Below are 17,569 nucleotides of genomic sequence, written 5' to 3' on the forward strand. Positions count from 1 at the left end.
AGTCAACGGTACCAGCCTCGATCCAACCTGGCGCCCAGCCAAAGGCTGAAGTACTATATGTGCTGAATGAGCTGTGCACTCGCCGGCTCCCTTTTTGTTACGGACTGCAACCCAACAATAGTCTAATGTGAGATTTACTTTTGTTCTTAGGTCCCTATCCTCTCATTTCTGTTTTCCTCCCCTGTTGATTGTCATCTAAAGGAAAGGAGGGATTTAGAGAGGCCACTCAGCCGGTAGCCTACAATGTTACTGTACACCACCCCTTGTGACCTGGCTCAGTCTGAGGGTATAAATAAATAGGTCCGAGGCTGCCCGTGACCTGCGGCCGAGAGTGCAGTCCAGTGACTTGTGTGCTTTATTGCTTTGCGCTGCCAGGCATAGCTTGGTACCCGGTCGCCTGCCACAGTCAGTGACTGTAGCTTTAAATTCACTGAATCATCAGAGGCTCGACTGGGAAAGGGTACACATGTGGTCGTGCAGCGGGGAAGTCTCATCCTGCGTAGACCCGAGGTGTGTACAAATGACACCTGTGGCAAGATGACTGACAGACACACTACTCTGACAAGATTGCAGTCAACTCTTAACCCCCAAATTTGTGCCTGGCAACGTCCCGCAGTGTACACAGCCGCCGCTGGGGCTCTTGCAACTAGCCGGGGGTGGCTGGTGTGGTACTAAATTGGACTTTGATGGCTTGAGTGATGGAGTGTATGCCGGCTGTTGTGCCGTATGCCAAATGGGTAGCGGACAGAAGTTCCAAATGAGCGCCCAGCTCCAGTGCGTGACTCGCACAGCACACTCCTGACCTCTTGGCCGTGCGGTGATGCCCACCAGAGAGCTGCCCTAACCAGGGCAGACTGTTGGGGCCTAAGTGTTTGGATTTCCCCCTCTGCCTCATTGTCCTAGCATTGCACGCTCGAGGAGCCTGGCCCCAGATTGGCATACGAGGTGAGAGGGAGCCTCTATATTTAAGCTGTGGGGGAGGAAGGATGTCTATACCGTAACCTGCGATCCACCGTTGCCTGTGATTCCCTTTTATACTCTCCCCCGTGCACGCTGCCTGTAAGCCTTCCCTATAAATATCTGTGCATGTGGCTGAGTGCAGGTACATTTTGGAAATACTTTGAGCCACTGTGTCTGTGGGCCAATGAGGGGGCCTAACTGTGTATATTGCCAAAATACTTATTATCAACAGTGTTGTGTGCTTGAATTATTTGGGCTGATTGTGTCTCTCCATATGAACTTCACAAGCAAACGGACCCTATGGTTCCTGAGGTGAGAGCCTGCACTGCCCCGGCATGTGGCCCTCAGCAGGGGGTGCCACCTGCCAGTCTAGTCAGTGGTTACATTAAAGACTTTGGGGCATATTATCAAGGGGGTTTATCTCCGCTTTTTTGCCTTTAAAAGCCAAGAAAGCGGAGATAAAATGATCTCCCATTTACCTAGCTGTCGCTAACACCAGTTAGCGACAGCTAGTAGGAGATAGCGAACATCTTGGGCCCCACTTTGCATGTCAGTGATATTTATCACTAATGACATGCAAAGTGGGCGTGCCAAGATGTGCCAAGATGTTAGCGACTGAAAACAGTCGCTAACATCGCTATCTCCTATTACCAACTTTTGGAGATATTCGCGCTAAGCGCAAATATCTCCAAAAGCTAACACCTGCCCTGAGCAGTTCTTAGCCATGTTATCCAATGGGAGGTGGATAACATGGCTAAGAGCATTAGCTCGGTAATGCATGAATATCGCTGACTTTTCAGCGATATTCATGCATTGCGGCGATTTTTATCGCATTTGCGATAAACCTTGGTAATACCAAGGTTTATTTGCGGTAAAAATCGACGCTGCTCAGCGGTAAATTTTTGTCTCTAACCAAGCAATAGCGATAATTATCGCTATTGGTTGGTAATATACCCCACGTTGACCATCTAACAGTTCCTGGACCCCTGCCTGCTGTGAACGGTACTGAGCAGACTTCCCCAGGAGTTGGTGGAATTATCCCCTGTCCTCATTCTAGAGACTTTCCCTGCTGGCCACCCAGGACCTCTCTTGTCCGAGCCTTTGGGGGGCAGTGTTTGGTGGCTCAAAAACATGAGGCGCACTCGCACAAAAACAGACACACCAATATTACCAACTCTCTCCCAATCGCTTCCACGGGATGGCAACCCATCTAAGAATCTGGACACACTAGACCTTATCCTGCAGGAAATCAGGGAATCGTGTCAAGTAATGGAACAACAGATGTGAGCCTGTTAAAGGATGACCATCATGAATTATCAGACAGGGTTAAATTATCAGACAGGGTCAAGGCAACTGAAGTGGTACTCAACATTATCTCCTGATCATGAACAACTCTCTACACAGGTGGCCCTGCTCTGGTGTCAAGTTGATCTAAACTGTCATGCACCACGCAAATGGAGTCGTATCCGTATCCTTCTTCATCATTAAAATGGTAAAGAAACTCCTACCTTACCTTTCCACCTCTGCCGCTAAGACCCTTATTAGTACTCTAGTCATGTCCAGGATTGACTACTGCAATGGTCTTTTTATTAATGCCCAGGAAAGATTTTTAAACAAACTACAATTCATGCAGAATGCAGCAGCCAGACTGATCACAGGTACCCCCAAATTCAAACCCATCTCCAACATAATTTGACAGCTTCACTGGCTACCTGTCAGAAACAGAGCCAAGTTTAAAGCCCTGTGCATTGCTTTTAAAGCAATTCATACCTCCGGACCTGAGTTTTTAAAAAAATCACTATGCGCCTACACTCCCTCAAGATGTTTACCCTCCTCCACAGCAAATCTCCTAATGGTACCGCAGACAAAAAAAGCTTCCTGGGGCGACAGAACGTTTTTAGTTGCCACCACCAAACTTTGGAACTGTCTTCCGCCCCATATTAAGACTAGTCCTTCCCTACTTACATTCAGGAAGCAAATAAAAACCTGGCTTTTCAGTCAATAGTCACTTGTTTTACCTGCAGGCACAGTTTACAGCGCCGAGATACCGACGGGTATTGGCGCGCTCAATAAATTGCATAAATAAATAAAAATACAGGACCATACGGAGGGAAGGGCATGCCACAATCATAGCCGCATTACTGGATTTCCAGAGGGCGTGGATGAAACAAGTGAGAGTCAGTTCATGGAGGAGTGGTTCCGGGTTGCTGTAGCTCCTACCGGGCTCTCGAACATGTTTGTAGTTGAGAAGGCCCATAGAGCCCCTACCAAGCAACCAATCCCTGAGGCTTCCTCGAGGCTGATAGTTGCCAAGATCCTTAATTATCGAGACCAAGGTGGCCTTTGGCAGTCAGCCAGAGACCAAGCGCCCATCATGTTAGACAACATAAGAGTTTCTTTCTTCTCAGATTGCGCTCCAGTGGAGGTGTGCCTCTTTTCAAGAAGCCAAGAGGAGACTTCGAGCCGTGGGCCTCACTTACACCCTTCTCTTTCTGGCCAAACTCAAAGTGCTACATAATCAACAGGCACATTCACTCTGGAGCAAGTTTAGGGTTGGCTGGAACAACATTCCCTGATGCATCATTATTGAAAACAAAGCGTAGGGTGAAGAGGAGCCGGAGAGACTTCGGGGCATATTATCAAGACAGGCGATAAAATTATCGCCGCTTTATTGGCAGAAAACTGCTGATAAACCGTCGATAATGGGCTTGATATTATGCTCTATGAAATTCCAATTGAAGCCCATGTTAGCTGTGAAGAAATCTAACATGGGCTTCGATTGGAATTCCATAGAGCATATTATCAAGCCCAGTTTCCTGCCGATAAAGCAGCGATAATTGTATCGCATGTCTTGATAATATGTCCCTTCATTCTTCGCTGGGACTGTGTAGGCCAGGGGGCCCCTCCCCGCTGCAAGTGCTGGGGGGACAGTTGGCGCCTCTGTGGTCGGTGGCCACTCAGCGGACACCACATCTCCTCATCAGCTCCTGTTCTTCCCAGATACAGAGGGAAGTGTAGCGCTGTTCCCAGCACTTAACCCACAGACTGCAGAGAAACTATAAAAGGGACCTGGGTACAATTACCTCATGGAGCTCTAAGTACGTCCTGTTGACCTAATAAATATAAGGCACCAACTTGTCATACACATATCCTTGCTAATATATGACCATGTGGCCCCAAGCATTGAGACTGAATGCTGTCCGCCTCCACTGCCGCACAGTCCCTTCTGTCAGACTGTGTTGGTCGGTTTGTAATGGACCTGTAATATTGTCCATCATTGTCCGGTGTGTGTTCGGTGCTGAGGGCCCGGATAACCCTTGTTCACTCCATGGACTGAGCTCAGCAACTAGAGCACGTCTTACAGGTTTGGCTGTTGCACCACATAGCAGTCGTAACTGTTTCTAAATATTTGCATTGTTACCTTTCTTATACAGATGTGGTCGCATGACCCACAATCACTGGACCGAGTATTGATAGTTAGTTTTTCGAATATGTTTGTTTGTGTCACTGCTAACATTAGGAGAGGGGAATTGGGGGCATATCACCGACAACTGGCGATAATTATCGCTAAGCGCACTTAGCGCTAGGATATTTATCGCGGGCTATCGCTTGTTTTTCTCGTTGAGATAGCACGCTATCAGCGACGCTTATCTCCAGAGCGATCAAAACAACCGAGTTAGCTACCAAATGTGCAATTATCGCTGGGATTCCAGTGATAATCGCACATCGTTTGGTGCTACGTTGGTGATAGGACAGGGCATACTTAGCCATGTTATCCACCTTCCATTGAATATCGGGGCTAAGTCAGATGAAAAGCAGGCATAAGTAAAGTAGCGCTAACCTAGGTTAGCGCTACTTTTCTTATTGATCTGCAGGTTAGCATGAGGCTTGATAATAGGAGAAATGTCGCTTAGCGACATTTCTCCCATTAATATGGGGAGGAACTCCCACTTTGCATCTCATTAAAGATGCAAAGCTGGGCATTAAGGGAAAGGGCGCTGAGGCAAGGATTCACGCAATAGCATGACTTTGCTAATAGGACGATACAATTATCGCCGCTTTTCACCAAAAACGGCCGCTAAAGCGACGATAATTGTCTTGCTGATATGCCCCTTGTTTGTGGGCATGCTGTGTCTGGGAGCGCACTTATCGTCACATTCATCAGTGACGGAACGCTATAATTTGGTAACCTGGAATTTACAGGGTATGGGCACCATACAAAAGAGGCATAGGATACGAGCCTAGCTACACCAGTGCCATTCCCATATTGCCGTTCTCCAGAAACCCACCTGGTCACCACAGAGACCTCCAAATTGCACAAACTTTGGGGTGGCCAACTAGTTCATAATTCCTACTCTGCTGCATTATGGGTACCTGCCAGAGTGCCATTTGGACTCCACGACTCGAAGGTGGATACGCAGAGTGTCTATGTTCTGGTGAGGGGAACCCTGGATGGGGACATTAAAGTATTTTGATATATCTGCGCCTAAATACAGAGCAAGAAGCATTTTACACACATTTGTCTGTTGTACTGACGGATTGGGCCCCATACCCCTGGGAATTGGGGGGAGATTTTAATGCAGTATTGAATATTACACTTTATAGATCACACCCGGCACTGCCAGGTACTACACCAATCCGTCAAGCCAGCATGTAAAAACCATGGTAAATGGCTGGGATTTGACTGATTGTGGGGTGGGCGAAACGAAGATATGTGAAAATATACTTTTTTACTCAAATCCACATGCCCTGCATACAAGATTAGACCGCTTTCTATTTCCAACGCACCTCCAACCTCTTATAATCCATGCCTCTTATTTAGATAAGATCATATCGGATCACAATCCCTTGGAAATTTCGCTGTCATGGGGCTGGGTACCGGCTCCGATTCCTCCATGGAGGCTACCGCCTGTTTTGTTGGAGGACACGGTTTTCCATGAAAATCTGGCAACACTGATAGATACTGCAACTAACACTGGCACTGCCTCCTCACCCTTTATAGAATGGAAAGCATTCAAGCTAGCAAGTCAAGGCACTGTGATTAATTCCAGATCTTTCCCCCACACCAGTCCTGCTGGTAAATGCCCCGACAGAAAGGGCGGATACACAGTTTGAGATTAATACAACATGTTGGAATTATTATACAGAATTATATTCGGCACACCCTATTCCCAGCTCTTTGGAGCTCTGTGAGTTCCTGCATCAGGCGCATCTACCCACAGTATTAGTAGCAACTAGGGAAGACCTTTCTGCACCTATTACGGTGAGTGAAACCAAAGGGGCCCTGAAGGAATTAGGACATAATGGACTCCCGGTCGAATTTTACACTGCCTACTCTGCTCAGCTGGTTACTCAGTTAAAAAAAAATTGATAATGCATCCCTAGATGGAGGCCTATTTCCCTCCTCTACCAAAAAAGCCCTGGTCACATAATTATTGAAACCTGGAAAGCCCCGACATAAATTAACCTCCTAACGTTCACTATCGATATTAAATAGTGAGTATATGATACTTAGCAACATCCTGGCCCACAGACTACTCAGATACTCTTTCTTTTAAAGCACACTGATCAGTATGGATTTGTACCTCGACATAACGCCACACTAAATATCTGGGGCCTCATTTATGAAAAGTGACGCATCGCTGCGTGAAAACAGCGATGCGTCACTTTTCACTGCGCACTCCTTGCGACACCAATGATGCGTCATATTTAATGTATGACGCATCATGTCGCAAGGACTTACAGATACGTCAGTATTTCTGACGTATCTGTAAGCGCAAAAGTGACGCATTGCTGGAGTGTGTCACAAAAGTGACGCAACTCCAGCAATGCGCCCTTTTTACATGGGGAAAGCCCCATGTGAAAGGGCTTGCGTCAGTCTTACGCCTGCTGTGAGGCAGGTGCAAGATTTTGGCGCAACAGCATCCTAAAAGTGACGCAGTGAAATCTCATAGATTTCACTGCGTCACTATTACGAGGCTTTTTGCGGGGGAACGCCCCCTCTGCATACATTATACCTGACGCAGGTATAATGTGGCGCAGGGGTTTAAAAAGTGACGCATCTACCTAGATGCGTCACTTTTTAAATATGGCGCAACAAGGCACATTTTTTACGCCGCTGGTGCGTCACAAAAAGTCACGCACCAACGGCGCAAAATTGACGCAAGGCCTCATAAATAAGGGCCCTGGTGCTTGTCCCAGATCATGGATCCCAGTCGGAACCTCTGCCCCCATGCCGGCTGTCTCTCATTAGACATCTGCCAAGCTTTTGATTCATTCCTTGGATTTGGCCTTCATGCTTGCCACATTAACACACTTTGGGATACCCCAGGCCTAGGTCAAATGGGTCAAGTTATTATATACTACCCTCACAACAATACCTAAACAGGTCCCCATATCTCACAATCCTACTCTGTGGGCAGAGACACTAGGCAGGGTTGCCCCCTTTCCCCACTCCTCTTTATCCTTGCAATGGAACCAATAGCACAACAACTGTGGGAAGGTTGGATTCTTCTGCATGGTTCCCCCACTATTTGCTTGGTGCTATGTTAGTTTTTGACTAGTGTGACTGAGGATCCTTCTAATCAAGACCCCAGTCTATCTGCTTTCTCCCTTAGATTGCTGTGGTTAGTACTTTGAAACATCACAGATTGGATACTGGGGTACCCTTATCAGTCCCTCGTATATAGTAGTAAAGTACCCAGGCAATAGGTACCCCAGAGGTCTCCCATGGGCTGAAGCATGTATTATGCCACCCATGAGAGACCATTCACAATGGAATTACAGGCCTGCCATTGCAGCCTATGAAGTTGGTGTGTGCACCACTTTCTAAAAATATAGGTTTGCTATGTCTAGGGTCACTGCACCTAAAACCTATAATTCACCACTATAGCAAGCCTTTGCATTCCTGAAGGCAGGGTGCTTGGTTCTTAGTGAGAGGGTGCCCCACGCATAAGCAGGACACTCTTGCAGCGTACGGAGTCTATTCTCATGAGTTGTCAGTGAAACACGTGCACACCCCGAAAAAGAGTAGGAAAAGGCTGAAGATCCTATAGAAGGAAAGAAGGAAACTAGGTTCGGTCTAGGGCCCTCTCAGTGTGAACAACAGGGAGGGAAGGGAAGGACACTTTTTGTCTCTTGTTGCCCTTAAACACCCCAAAGGATGTCATGCTTCATCATCGGGCGGTGCTCCTCATCGGGCCGGCACAGCAATGCCCTATGGGTTCCCCGAAGGGTCACTTTGGCGGAGATCTTTTAAGAGAAAGGCCGTTAGAGAAGTACGGGTATTTGGAGAGGGTGTGAGTGAAAAAGTGGGTAAAAATGGCTTGGGGATACCAGAAGGCAGTAATTTTAATAGTGAAATGTGAGTTCCCCTATCATGATAAAAAACCGGTAAGGTTGTGTGTTACAATAAGGGTATTAATGTACCTTGGGTAACATAAGGTGTGGTCAGGTCGACATGTTTCGCGCTAGTGTGGTCAAATTGATCCGGTGCGCTTCATCAGGACCAGTGTAAAAACATAACAAGACAAGAGTTGTGTGGTTAAACAATGTGCAAGTGTAGGGGGAAGAAATGCTAGCCACCTCTGCTGGAGCTACACTCGGTGCTGTGCTCCTATTAGAGCAACGCAGTGAACAGATAAATTATCTTCCCTCCAGGAGAACCTAGAAAAGGCAGGGGAGAGATAGAAAAACAGGGATGTAGGAAACATTTAATAGACACAGAGTTCAAGGTCATAGTCTGGGCCGTTTGTTGTGCAATTGACATCAGTCCTATGGGTTGAGTATGTACAAAAGGAGGTGGTGAACAGGCAGTCGCCCCCTATGGGCCATGGTAAGCGGTGCCCCGGTGACAAAAAACCAGCATGATGCCATGTCGGTCAAGTCCAGGACAGCCAACCTGACATTGTTTTTGGGGTTTTTTTTTTGCCGACTTGCCAAAGTACCTCTTTACCTCCATCAATACACATTAGCCATGTCCGTTAGAGCTTACATCGTTAGTGATTCAGTGTTGCATTCCTCGATTAGGAAATAGAGAAAATGCGTGCCACATGAGCCGTTCCCGTGGTCATCCATACATCCAGGCATAAGTATAATGCAACCTCAAAATTTGGATAGCTCACCTCTATGAAACGGGAGAATTACTCCATGGGTTGCGGCGCAGGTTTCACCGTCGACTCACGGTCTAGAAAGGAGATGGTGCAATTCAGTTTAAAGCTACACGTTGTCAGAAACCCCCATGCAAAAATACCTGAGGGGTTAAAGCAGATAAGAACCCCACATCAGCCAGTGCCTCGCAATACTCCTGACAGCCAACAGTACCAATTGCAAGTCTATTCATGTTTTTGTTGATCAAAAGGTGCTCCTGCAGATATACCCTGCTCTTTGTGTTACAATGCGACAGCCATTTCCGGTTGCTGCGTCTGGGCCCACAGCTCAGCCCATGTGTTAGGTAAGCAGTATGTATCTCCTGTGCAAGTGCAGTGGTCTGCATCCGCGTGCACACTAGAATCACTGTTTTTGAAAGCAGTAGTTTGTGTCCAGCCCCGTGGTCGAGATGCCTAATGGTATTCTCATTATAAACAGTGACAGGCAGCTATGCCACTGTGCTAACAATGATGAGTAATTTCGAAAAAAAAGGGGGGCTCAGATTGCTCAAATCTAGTATATTACAATGAACAGGCATACTTTCTCATATCGTAGGTATAAAGGCGAATCTTTTACTGGTTGTAAGAGCACTCCTCCTGCTGAGAGGTGTCAGTTTAAACAATGAATCTGGAATGCTCTGAAGTTGATTAACATTAATGCTGGGTTGAGGGGTAGAGGTGACAGTGGAATATCGCTGTTAGCAGTGTGATATGCTCTATGTAGATATGCGAAGGACATGGTACCCAACAGGTGTTGGTAAGGGCACTGTCAGTCTGGTGGCAACTGTTAGCGTGGTTGAAGTCTGTATTCCTATAGTAGTTCTTCAACCGCCACCTCCTTTTCAGAGCAGGGGCAGAGGCAGAGGAAGAAGAAGAGGGAACAAACAACTCAATTGGGAGGACATGGAAAACCAGCGGACAACCAGGAGCAAGACAAATCCAAAACCCTGATTGTCCATTTATCTAATAAGGTCCTGACAACAGACTAGACCGCCGTCCTTGAGATGGGATTGGGATTTGTACCCACCCCAAAGATGGACAACTCCCGGATGAATGAGAAACTTCACCAACTGTTCAGAAAGATTAGACTCAAGAGCTTCTTGATGGACAAACCGGTGCCTGAACAAGGGGACTGTGGGCTCACACCACTATCTAAGTTCACACCAACAGCAGGGATGGTGCCCAGCGAGGTCCTCACCTTTGAGAAGGCAGTCTTAAAAGAGGCAAACCTACTACAGAACAGACCAACGTTCAACAACCTACCTAAGAGATTACGACTAGCAATCAATTCCCTCAATGATGACAATGAAATCACTATCAAGCCAGCTGACAAGGGGGGCGCCACCATTATCCTTAACACCTGAGACTATGAATAGGAGTACCTCAGACAGCTGAACAACATCCACTACTACGAGAAACTAGAACCAGACCCGAAAAAACAGCTCCTAACCAAAATCAGAATCATGATCAATGAGGCAAACACAGAGAGGTGGATCTTTGCCCAGGAATCAGCATTTCTGCTCAATGATGACCCTAAGAGACCCTACTTTTACCTATTACCTAAGATACACAAAGGGATTGTCCCCCCCCCCCCCCGATGCCCTATTGTATCAGGGATTGGCTCAATATTTGAACCCCTTAGCCAACTCAGCGATTTCTTTCTATGACCACTTGTCCAGGCCACCCCAACATACCTAAAGGACACGAGGGAGGTGCTTAACCTGATCCAAGAAATAAACGAAGAAAACAACAGGCCCATTGAGCTACTAGTAAACCTTGATGTAGAAACGCTCTACACATATATTCCCCAGGATGCAACAATCTCTGTAGCGGGGGAACTACTAATCAAGCTGAGCTACGCACCAATACACCAGCGGACGTCATACTGGCTTGTATCACCATCGCTTTAAAGAACAACGTTTTCCAGTACAGAAACTGTACTGTTAGGCTCTCAGTGTTTCCGGTACCAGTCTTCTTGAACCTAACAGCACAAAATGGTTACTGCCGACCGAGGACACGATTCTGCCCTCCTGCTGCTGAGCCAAGCTTGAGCAGGGAAAGGCAGAACAATAGGCATCCTGTCAGAGGGAGGTGTGACCACTTCCCAGACAGGATTTAGTGTATTGGAGTGGGGTGAGTGCGCCTGCCAGTGCCACTCAGTCTGCATGAGGGGCACATTTGGTGTCCCTGTGCATAGTTCAGCTCCCACTAAGTTTGAGGCCAGTATCCCTCGTGGGGGTTGCAATAACTGAACCCCCGTGAACCGCATCCAACTTGCTATTGCAAAGGCGTGTTGACTTCTTCCAAGAAAATCTTCAGCTACAAATAGCCCCAACCTCGAGCACTTCCAGTGACCAGAATCTTTAGCCACACCATATATTGTGCATTGTGGCCGGCATCTTTTGGTGAGCTGCTTGATGTGCTCTCGCGACTCCAGTGCCTCCAACCTGTGGGTCCACTTGAGGCTCACACTTGTTTTGTTTGAGCTCCCCTGATTGCTCAGGGCCTGCCCTGACTCCCCTGCTTTTGGTGAGCCCCCTGGACCCTGCTGGTACCGATGTTGCTCCTTCTTTGAGTCCTGCATTGGTTGCATTTGCCAAGGCTTGTTGGTGCTCCCGCCAGATGCCGACTCCTCAGCTCTCAACATCGATTGTGGGACAGCTCGTGCATGGCTCCTGGTCCTCCTCAGCAACACCTGCTCCTCACAGCTGCAGAGTCAAGGTCCTTGTCACCCGTCCTGCACCACCCAAAATCGGAGGGCATGCTTCTTCCTAGTATTCTGGTTACTCGGTCATCTCAGCTTGCAGCAGGTACCTCTCATCAAGAATCCATTCTCGTATTGAACTGGACACTTCTTCCTTCTTCCACAAGGGCACTTTTCTGAAGTCCTCCATTGGGTCTGACGGCGGTTTACAACACCACTTCACATGTATGTACCCGGCTTCCCTGGTGTAGGTAACGTGGGTACTAGGGTATCCATGGGTTGGGTGTCTTTCCAAGCTTCTGTCTTCCACTGGGTTTTCTCAGGGTCCACTGGGAAGTGTCCTAAATCTTTTAAAATTCAGCTGCGTCTTGCACATAGAGTTGTACGGAGCACCCAGTTGTATTTCCACACTGCGGATGCTCTCCATGGGGTCCCTATCTACTTACTCTGTGTGGGTCCTTGGGTCCTCAGCACTTCTACGTCCTCTCTGCCCTGTCTTGATCCGAGTCGTGGTTCTTAAACAACTTTCTTAGTATATGGGGTCCACTCTGTATTTCGGTCTATTTACTGTGTTTGCTAAAGTATTGTGTGCATTGTGTTTATCTCCATGTAGGAGATACTGGAACGTACTAGAGAGTATTATATAATCAATACATATTTTTATAAATACTTTGTGTGGTCCTTTTCACTTAATCTATTCTATAAGTTTGCATTCTGGTTAAACAAACTGCTTTACACTCCTTCTGGACTAAGCCTGAGGCTGCTCTCCATAGCTACCACTTAGAGAGCTTTCAAAGGTCGTTCCACATAAGAGTAAACCTCGGCACTCTAATCAGTTCAGATTAATTCATAGATATTTCTCTTATTGTTACATGACTCAAATTCAATGGACAGAAAACAGTTTTTGACTTGTTGTTCAATTTAATAAAGATATGGAACATACAAGTTTGACAATGTGTTTGAGAGCAAATAATTTCAATAGCATTATATTTCATAGATGGAGGGCACAATTCATTAATCCTCCTGTAGGACGTTGGACCAGCAGCCAAATTGCATCCAGGATTTTTTTTTTTATGTGACTCAGGGACTATTGGTCGGAGCTGCCCTATTCTATTGTTGAGTTGCAAGGCCTGCTGACTACCAAATAGATATTAATGTATATATCATTTTAGAGTACAAGATTTGGATACTTGGGGGATGGCGGGTTCCCAGTGAACAGACACCCGTTGGTTTAGTAATAATCATATCTTGATGATCGCAAGTGTGTGACCCCATTATCATCAGCGTTCACTGGGTTCATTAATGTCATACCAAATCCACGTAGACGCCTCTGATCTCTCCCTCTCCTCCTCCTTCCCTCTTTCTATTCACATTGTTAGCCTTTAAGTGACACACAGTAGTTTTGAGTTTGGGTTGGAATCCGGGTGGGTGGGGTTTAACATTCAAGCAACTGATTTGTTTTGGGTCCATGGTAAGTATTTACATGTGCTCTGACACATTTTTAACTACAGATTAAAGTTCTTAAAATACTAATGTGTTATGGATAGTACATGAGTATATCTGATTTTAAGAGGGGCCTCATTCTCTTGTAATACTGACTGTTTTATAAAACAGAATGCAATAAAGTTTTTTTTTTAAAAACAAGCAAACTATCATGGTTTGAACAATGAGCTGAGAGAAGATAGCATTCATGAAGTGTTGGAATACTTCCGGGACAAGGCAAAGACTGAACGGCATTACTTGATTCTCAAAATTACCAAAGGGTGTTATAAATGATGTTTTCCATTTTAATTCTAATCTGGTGACATACCCCTCTTAGAACTACTCTGTTAAAAACTTTCACTTCCTGAACAGCTTTCAGGATATCTGATGTCAAAGGCAGGGAGTATTGATCCTTTATAGTTACTAGATTTAAACCTCTATAGTTTATGCATGGACGAAGTTCAGAAGTTTATTTCTTTGGCACTGAGAACAAGGAAGCTCCTAAGGAGGACTTTAAAGTAGTGATGCGATCCTTTGCCACATTTGTTTCTAGATATTCTTTTAAGGCTTGCTGTTCTGTGGACAATAAAGAGAACATTTCTCTGTAAGGAACAATTCTATCCGGCAAGATTTCAGTAGCACAGTCAAACAGATGATAAGGGGTAGTCCCTTGGTATATGATTCTTGAAAGGCATTGAGGAAGTCAAAATAGATCTCATCACTTCAGAAAGCCAAGCCACAGAATGAGTTGGATTGTCAGATAAAAGTGTAGAAGATTAAAGGGAATACTGGTCGATAGTACAGTTGGCAATACAATACTATGAACCCAAAACCAAAGTTATAGCAAACCAAATAATATATAGGTTATGTCTTACAAACCAATTAATCCCTAATATTATTGGATGACGGTGGGAGGGAATTAAATCAAGTGGAATGGTTTCTTAATGAGCGGCAATTCTAAGAGGTAAGGGTCAGGTTTCTTCTACTACTATGCCTGAAGCCACTAAAGTTCTTGCCACAGCTTTAACAATAACTAAAATCTCCTTCTTGGTAATCAAAATTCGATGGTGTGAGGCCCACGAGATATCCACATATTCTTTAGAAGCTCCACATGTGAAAAATTAGGGTTTTAAGCTGAAGTAAAAACTCACCTAGTAAAACACAGAAACTGGATGATTCTACATGAGAAGGCAAGGGTACCTGATTAGTACTCACCTCTATTGCATGCACTTGGGACAAGCATTTTAGTTTCCAAACTTCTGAGAGGAGTAAGCTGGTTGAATAGGGCAAGAACTAAAAAGATGGCATTCCTGACCAAAATACATATATAATCCCAATGTTTATTTTATTATTATTTCCTCTTCAGTAAGAGGACCCCTAGAATTACCCACTTCCATGGGCTCGTCTTCAGGTTCAGAAGACTTGGAAACGGTCTTAAGTGGTGGAGGTTTCATCTTAGGTTTCTATGAAGATTGCTTCCTACATTCCAAATGTCATTCCTGAAAACAGGTATTGAACTGGAGAGCTAATTGGATAAGATCCTGAAGAGTAGGTGGTGCAGCAATCCTGGCGAGCTATTTTTTATTTAAATCTTGTAAACACTCACAAATGAGGGTAACAAGAGTTTCTCTGGCCAATACCTTGAATTTGAAGATATAAGAAAACTCAAAAAACCTTGCGAAGGCCCTATAATCTCTTCTTGGGTATAGAATTTATGATCATAGTGATTAAATACCTTCTTGAATTCAGCAAGGAAAGCAAAACATTATTAAGGTGAGGACTAAAATCTGAAAAAAGGGGCATCACCCATGCCAGGGCATTTCCAATTATGTTACTTACTATAAACCCCACCTTTGACCGATGAGACGCATAAATGTGGGCCATAAAGGTGAAGTGGACCAGGCAAGTGTCCAAAAAGGCTTTTCGTTTTCTGTAGTTTCATCAAATTTCATCTCCGCTAGAGGATCCAGATGGAGGATCCAGAGAGCCTTGTTGCAAGTTGGCCAATGACTATCAAAGTGAAGCATTTTCTGAAGTCATGTTCTGTACTTGTAGCTTGAGGTTATTCATTGATACCAAGAGTTCTCGGCCCTGGGGTGTTTCCAGAGGTTGATCCATGTCTAAATTGCCTTAGCGTCACAACCTGTTAAGAGCTGGTATTCTCTGTATTAATTGCAGGGTCTTCTTCATTTGGAAATAAGGCATTTACTTCCAGAGGCAACAGCACACTCCAGATTAAAATAGGAAATCTGGAACCGCTCCAGAAAATAACTGCCATGGGAATATACACCACCGATTTCTTAGAGAATTATACAGCGTGTCCTACCATGAAATCCTGGACTAAGGAGTCCATTCACGGAGGTTGTCCAGCTCCGCATACATGATTGAATGTGTGCATGTATAAATGAGGTAACCCCGGCAGTGTGAGTATGTTTGGTTGCAGTACTAGCGCTGAAATTGTATGTGTAGATCTGTTTTCAGTGTGCTTGATTAGGTTGCCTGATGACTGAGAAATCAGGATATTGCCTGATGGCTAAACAATCTGGCGGTTGCCTGATGACTAAGCATTCAGGAGGTTTCCTGATGACTATACAATCAGGAGGTTGCCTGATCAGTAAGCAATCAGGACAGCTGTTGGCTGCCATATTGGCAATCTGAGTTTATAAATAGTCACGCCCGGACGCATCCATTTGCTAGGCAAATAGGACCTCAAGCAGCACAATAAGTCGTTGGCTCATGCCAGTGTTCTGCCCTCAGTCAAGCCAGCAGCCAAGTGCCTTCAGGACATCACTCCCAGTTAACTACTGGGTCTGATATTTCCTGCATAGAGCAAGGGCAAAAACCAAAGTAAGTCATGCACCACTGCATACCACTGTACACTACCAGCTTGAGCGATAGATGTAGATCATGTCTTCTTGACATACATTTTGGAAACAATTACTAGTCTGCATGTTGAAGTACAAGCTTCATGAGCAGAAAGCCAAGATTTATGCAGGGAATTAGGGACAACAATTGAATAGGGAATTAGGGACTGTACTTGCAGCACCACCAGTAAGTGGAATTGGACTGGTGGATGCAAATTGCGAAACAACTCCGATTAAACACCTGGTGGCGAACACATTGCAAGTATCTTCACCTCATTTGGTCCTTTCAGTGACATTACAATTTAGACATCAGGGGCCATATTATCAAGAAAGGGCGATACATTATCGCCGCTTTTATCGGCTGGAAACTGTCGCTAAAGCGGCGATAATGGGCTTCATAATAGGCCCTTGTGAATTCCCATAGAAGCCCAGGTTTCGGTGTTAACCTGGGCTTCTATGGGAATTCACAAGGGCCTATTATCAAGCCCATTATCGCCGCTTTAGCAGCAGTTTCCTGTCGATAAAGGCGGCGATAATGTATCGCCCTTTCTTGATAATGTGGCCCCAGCTTCTCAAAGAAGTCTAGGTGATGATAGACTCAGGAGCTATGAGAAATTTCTGTGACTTAAAATGTGCTGGTCATATTGGTTTAAAGGCGATCAAGAAAGACAAGACCGAAGCAGTCCGAGCAGTTAATGGCACCAATAATCTCTCTTCAGGACCCATCGTAAGTTTCACAGAACCAGTACAATTACTATGCTTAGAAGGACATCAAGAAGTGACCACGCACGTAACCTTGGCTTCATCCTAGACTCCTCACTCTCGATGACCAAACAAGTCAACGCCGTCTCATCCTCCTGCTTCAACGTACTTCGTATGCTCAAAAAAATCTTCCACTGGATCCCCGCCGAGACAAGAAAGACTGTCACCCACGCACTGGTTACGAGTCGACTAGACTACGGAAACACCCTCTACGCCGGAATTACAGCCAAATTACAGAAAAAACTCCAACGCATCCAAAACGCATCAGCGAGACTAATTTTGGACATCCCTCGCCAAGATCACATTAGCGGCCACCTGAAAGACCTCCACTGGCTTCCCGTCAACAAAAGAATAACATTCCGTCTCCTTACCCAGGCACACAAGGCCCTCTACAAACTAGGGCCCGAATGCCTCAACACTCGATTATCCTTCTACACACCCACCCGCCAACTAAGATCCTCCAATCAAGGCTTCGCCGCAGTTCCGCGTATCCAAAGATCCACCATGGGAGGTAGATCCTTCTCATACTTGGCGGCCAAGACCTGGAACTCACTCCCCACTCACCTCTGCCTTACACAGAACCACATCTCCTTCAGAAAAGAACTTAAAACCTGGCTATTCGATAAATAATGAACCCCCTCCCCAAGCGC

This window comes from Lissotriton vulgaris, chromosome 12 (assembly GCF_964263255.1).
Source record: "Lissotriton vulgaris chromosome 12, aLisVul1.2, whole genome shotgun sequence".
Taxonomy (NCBI): Eukaryota; Metazoa; Chordata; class Amphibia; order Caudata; family Salamandridae; genus Lissotriton; species Lissotriton vulgaris.